This window comes from Zingiber officinale, chromosome 8A (genome assembly GCF_018446385.1).
Source record: "Zingiber officinale cultivar Zhangliang chromosome 8A, Zo_v1.1, whole genome shotgun sequence".
Classification (NCBI taxonomy): domain Eukaryota; kingdom Viridiplantae; phylum Streptophyta; class Magnoliopsida; order Zingiberales; family Zingiberaceae; genus Zingiber; species Zingiber officinale.
The window spans coordinates 83368086-83374005 of NC_056000.1; the positions used below are offsets into that span (position 1 = coordinate 83368086).

The 5920-nt window shown below is 37.4% G+C and overlaps 1 non-coding gene across 1 annotated transcript; it reads left to right on the forward strand.

The window, feature by feature from the left end:
• The first annotated feature begins 3314 nt into the window (after window positions 1-3314).
• On the forward strand, window positions 3315-3420 carry LOC122013117. Its single transcript, XR_006120458.1, has one exon. It is a non-coding gene; the product is annotated as a small nucleolar RNA R71 (small nucleolar RNA).
• Window positions 3421-5920: the final 2500 nt, after the last annotated feature.

Below are 5920 nucleotides of genomic sequence, written 5' to 3' on the forward strand. Positions count from 1 at the left end.
TTGGTCTCTGGAAACCTCACACGGCCGTGTAGATCCACACGGCCATGTAAGACTTCTGCTCTGGTTGGCTTCAAATCTTGACACGGTCGTGCGAGGTTCACACGGCCATGTCATCTTCCTCTTCTGTTGGTGCCAATCTCCACACGGCTCGAGCTCCATACCAGTGCAGGGCCGTGTGAGGTACACGGCCCGGTGCTTTCTCCCTTTGTTTCCTCCAATGCATGCCTAAAGATGTAGATTCTTCACCAAATCGACTCCTGTGTACAGAAAATGCACAAAATGCAGATCTCTGAACCAAAAGAGTAAATATGCTAAAAGAAAAGCTAAAAGTATAAAAATGCATAGATCAAGCATGCTCAAAATATGTAAATGTGCGTAAAAACATGCATAAATGAGTATATAATCTACGCACATCACACCCCCAGACTTAAACCTTTGCTTGTCCTCAAGCAAAATGCTGCAGTCTAAATTCATATGTTCTACAACACATTCATAAAACCTATTGCACTTTCCTAACTCTATCAAAAAGCTTCATTAACAAGCATGATCATGGAAACAAGTAAAGTATGGTTCAAGCATAAGAATCTTGTGCGCAGTGTAAAAGTAACTCAACACCCTTCAAGTTTCAATCCATGTCCTAGTCAAGTCGTCATCAAATTTGAATTCCTAGTGTTCCCAGTGAAAGACAAGTAACCAGTGATAGGCACTTACTCACCATTCACTTGGTTCATATTTCTCAACTAACCCAAGGTCTCAAAGGCGTGCTCAATCTCAAGAGAAGCTAAACAGTCATTTCCCCAATAACCTAACTCGGTCTCAAAGGGGTGACTTGCTAGATTCCACTCATGACAACTGTTTTTTATATCCCTTATTATTCTTTTATTTTTTTCTCTCTTTTTTTTTATAGGTGTTTGCATTGTGCAAAACTTATTCACAAATGTACTTTTAGCACACATGTTGGGATATTTTGATTTTTCCAAATGAGCTTTAATGATTTGAGCCTCATCCAGTAACCAAAATGAAAGTCGAGAAATCACCATGGAAACCAAGTACTAAGCAAACAAGATGAATCATGACTATTTCAATGACATCAACTATTCAAGCGTCAAGCACAAGTGTAGTGAAGATAAAATCCTTAAGGTTGAACCAAAACTAAAACTCATCACCATAAGATTTTTAGCTTATTAATGCTTCCCAAGATAGAAAAAAGAACTACACAAAGTTTACTACTAGCATCATTCGAACATCATGAATCAAGACAATAATCGTGCTAACATTTCACTTGAATCCAAGAAAGCATATAAGTGAAGATTTGATGTTCTCAAGATGTATGCCACAAAAAATCAAAACACAATGCAAGACATAAGCAAAAACAAAAACAAACAAAGCAAATCAAATGCATCTAATGCATCCCCCCAGACTTAAATTTTTCATTGTCCCAATGAAAACTAAAAACAATGTGGAGGAGATTTTAAAAGAAGTTACCAAGTGATGAGCTCCAAATGGTTGACGTTTATGTTTTTAAAGATACTCCTCCATCCAATACTCACATTCCTCCACAACTTTTAATTCTACAACAATAAGATAGACAAGAAAAATTAAGTAGAGGATACATGTTTATTATAAAGAGAGAACTAAAGACATAAAAGAAAATAAGGAAAATGAACTTGGGTTGCCTCCCAAGAAGCGCTTGTTTAAGGTCATTAGCTCGACCACCTCATTAGATTCATCTAAATCTTGCTCTTGGAGGGGTAAGATATTTTAGAACCCTCCTACCAAGGGCTCTTATTATGGAGGGAGCTTTCATCAAAGGAGCTACAAAGTAAAGTATAACTCTCTCCATCTTCGTCTTCTTGGAAATTTTTTCAGGTGGTCGAAGACGGTTCAAATTGAGCTTCCAATTATTGGCCCATGTGAAATCTGTACATCCAAAAGAAAAACAAATCTCCCACAAACATGTTATATAGTATAGAGCTAGAACCATATCAAGATAAGATGAATAAGTAATAAAAACTGAATCACATCCAACAAAGTCAATTATAGGTACCTCCATAGAGTTTTCCAAAAGATCACAAGAAATACAAACCTTACTTTGCTGAGAAATACCTGAAATTTCTAAACATGTAGATGTGACTTCCTCTGAATCAAATGATGGTTCTGGCTCTAGCTTAGGTGTTGATGATATCAATGATGGTGATTCTTGAGACTCTGCTAGCTCTGCATAAGTCTCTACACATTGTTCCAAAACATGATCAATTCTTAAAACCTCTAAGGGTTGTCTTGACAAAGGTGGTGATCCTTGAGATGCTGCTTCCACAACACAGCTCCCTACACATTCTTCCATATCATCATCATCAACACATACATCAAAAAATAAACCAACATCTATGTCCTCAATAGGAGAATCAATAACGAGAGGATCAATAACTTCACTTGCAGTTTTAAGTTGATCTACCACATCACATTCATCATCTGAAAATTCAATGTCACTATAACACCTTATAAAATTTTGAGGTAGATCTGAAAACTTATTTACCACTACATTATCAATAAAATCCTCATCTGAAAAATCTTCATCTTCATATATATTCAAAAATCTGCACTCAACCATATTAGTGTCACAGGATTTGCCGAAATCTTTATTTTCATTGACCCCCACTAACCTTTGTGGAAAAGGAACCCTTAGTGAAGGTCTTGGGAAAGACTGAACTTCCTTTTTCCTAAATTTCCTTTGAGCTTTTGGAGGAGATCCAACTTGCTTATCTAATGTTGGTGTGATTAATCGTTGAGGGAAAGGTACTTCTGGCCTTTGGGAACTTCCTAGAGAAATGGAATTGAGTTCTTGTGATCTTCTATTATTCTTCTCCTCAATTCTAAACATGTCATTCTTCAGAAGTTCTTCATAATTTTTGCCACTTCTCAACCCAACATCATCACACTTTTCATTGGATCTTGACTGTGTAGGAGGGGGATCTTCTTTAAACCATTTTGAAACAATACTATCAAGTTTTGCCCCCAAATGTTTGAACTCCTCACTCTGTGACTTGTGAATTTCAACATTTTTAGGTGGTTGAATTTCATTTTGTTTGACAGGCTCTCTTACATTTATGGCTTGCACTTTTTGAATATCTGAGGGAAATTCCATCCAACTTTTGTTCGACCATTCATGGAGGTTCAATGTCACTTGATCAATTAATGAATAAGCTTCATCTACACTTTTGTCCATAAAAGACCCTCCAGCTGATGAATCCAATAAACTCTTGTCTGAGAAAGAAATTCCCCCATAGAATATGTGCAAAATCAACCATTTTTCAAAACCATGATGAGGGCACTGTCTTTGAAGACTCTTGAATCTATTCCATGCTTCAAATAATGATTCTCCATATGCCTGAGCAAAATTTGTTATGCAATTCCTCATATACACCGTTCTACTTGGAGGGAAAAAATGATTCAGAAATTGCTTCTCCAATTGTTCCCAAGTTGTGATGCTCTGAGGACAGAGAGAATATAGCCAAGTCCTTGCTTTATCCTTGATACTGAAAGGAAATGTCATCAATCGAACTGCATCTGCTGATACTCCTTCATATTTCACCAAATCACAAATCTCTAAAAATGTTTCAAGATGCATATAAGGACTTTCTGATACTTCTCCTCCAAATTTGTGACCTTGTATCATGAAAATTATCTCTGGGTCTAGTTGGAAACTTTCTGCTTCAATTTGAGGTTGCACAATGGGAGATAAAAATCTTGCAGAAAAGGGTATAGAAAAATTTCTCATGGTCCTGCTTGACATGTTAGTGCTCATGGATATTCAAGAAGAAAAAGAAAATTATTAAGAATCAAAGACAAGAAATAAAATGCAATATGAAAAGCAAGAAAGAAAATGCAGAATTTAAATTGCAAGAAAGAAAGTGCATAATGAAAACAAGAAAGAAAAGATAAAAGAAAAAAGAAAAATGTCTAGAATAATTCATATGCTAAAAATTGCAAGATATGTTTACAAAAGAAAAGAAGAAAGAAACAAGATCAAAAGAGAAAACAGAGAAAAGTTAGATTAGAGTACTAGAAATCAAGAATGCAAAGTTAGAATTAGAATTAGAATTGCAACAAAAAGAGTTGTCAAGAATGTTATTCAAGAAAGGAAAAACTTACGAAAACAGAATTCTAACAATTAGTTATAACTATGCAAATCAAAAGAAAAAAAGGAAAAGTTATGTTTAGTCTAACTCAATTGATAATTCCTAATGTTATAGCGCAGTCCCCGGCAACGGCGCCAAAAACTTGTTCGCTCTCCGCAAGTGTACGAAAATGTCGCAAGTAATATAAAAGATTATCGTATCCACAGGGACTGGAATAAGCACTAGAAATGTCTCAATGCGAATTAGCTAAACGACTATCCAATCGTTTCAAAAGAAGAGTAAAGGTAAACAAACCTAATCTTAAAGATCAACAAACAAGAGTTTAGTGTTTTGGGTAATGATAAAGGGAGATTCTAGGAGTCTCGGTTTCTTTGTAATATTTCTTGAATGTAAATGGTTCACCAATTCTTATCCCTCAATTGCCAAACATGTAGAAAGTTGTCGGTTCCCTCTTGCAATAGACAACCGGCTAAGGACTGAGAAATGTATCTAAATAGGATTAATTAGACATGAACCTACGTTGTCCTTACACAGAAGCGCACCTATTACTATACCTTCCTCGGATATCAACATAGAAGCCCACAACTTATTAATCTATCAATATACAAGAAGCTAATCATAAAATCCATCCTACTCTCTTGAATGTTCCTATTTCCTCTTCAAGATTATCTCTCAAACGTCCTTATACGGGCTTGCACCTGTCACGTGGATCCCTCGGATGATCGAGTGAGAGTTTATCTTTACAAAGTCCATAAGAAATCCAAACAATCAATCAAGAATGAGAATTAAGCACAAATCACCATTAATCATTCTAGATCTAATTGATACAAGCAAGATAATGTCATTGAAACAAGAAAATGGCAAATCCATAAGAGATTACATCAATCCATCATACAAATACTCCCTTAACCCTAGAATACAAGATCTACTCCATGAATCGAGGAAGAAAACCCGAAGAAATAGAGATTACAAGCATTCCTTGAATCCCCAATCCAAGAAAACAAGAAGAGGGGGAAAGAGAAAACTTATCTATGAAGAAGCCTTGTCTTCGGATCCAATCCTCGCTCCGGAGTCAAAATCATCGAGATCTCCCTTAGAATCGCCCAGAAATCCTCCAAAGAATGGGAGGAAACCACCAAATCTTGCTTTCTCCCAAAGGGGGAGAGATCCCCTTTCAATTCATGAAGAAGGGTTTAAATAGAGGAGGGAATCGGGCGCCACACGGTCCCGTGGCACGGCCGTGTGAGATTCACACGGCCATGTCCAGTTCCCTCTCTGCCAAAGCTGCACGGCCGTGTGACTCCACACGGCCATAACCCTTCTGCTCTCTGGAAATGCTACACGGCCGTGTGGTGCACACGACCACAGCCTGCTTGGTCTCTGGAAACCTCACACGGTCTTGTAGATCCACACTGCCATGTAAGGCTTCTACTCTGGTTGGCTTCAAATCTTGACATGGCCGTGCGAGGTTCACACGGCCATGTCATCTTCCTCTTCTGTTGGTGCCAATCTCCACACGGCTCGAGCTCCATACCAGTGCAGGGCCCGGTGCTTTCTCCCTTTGTTTCCTCCAATGCATGCCTAAAGATGTAGATTCTTCACCAAATCGACTCCTGTGTACAGAAAATACACAAAAAGCAGATCTCCGAACCAAAAGAGTAAATATGCTAAAAGAAAAGCTGGAAGTATAAAAATGCATAGATCAAGCATGCTCAAAATATGTAAATGTGCGTAAAAACATGCATAAAAGAGTATATAATCTACGCACATCATGGATTATG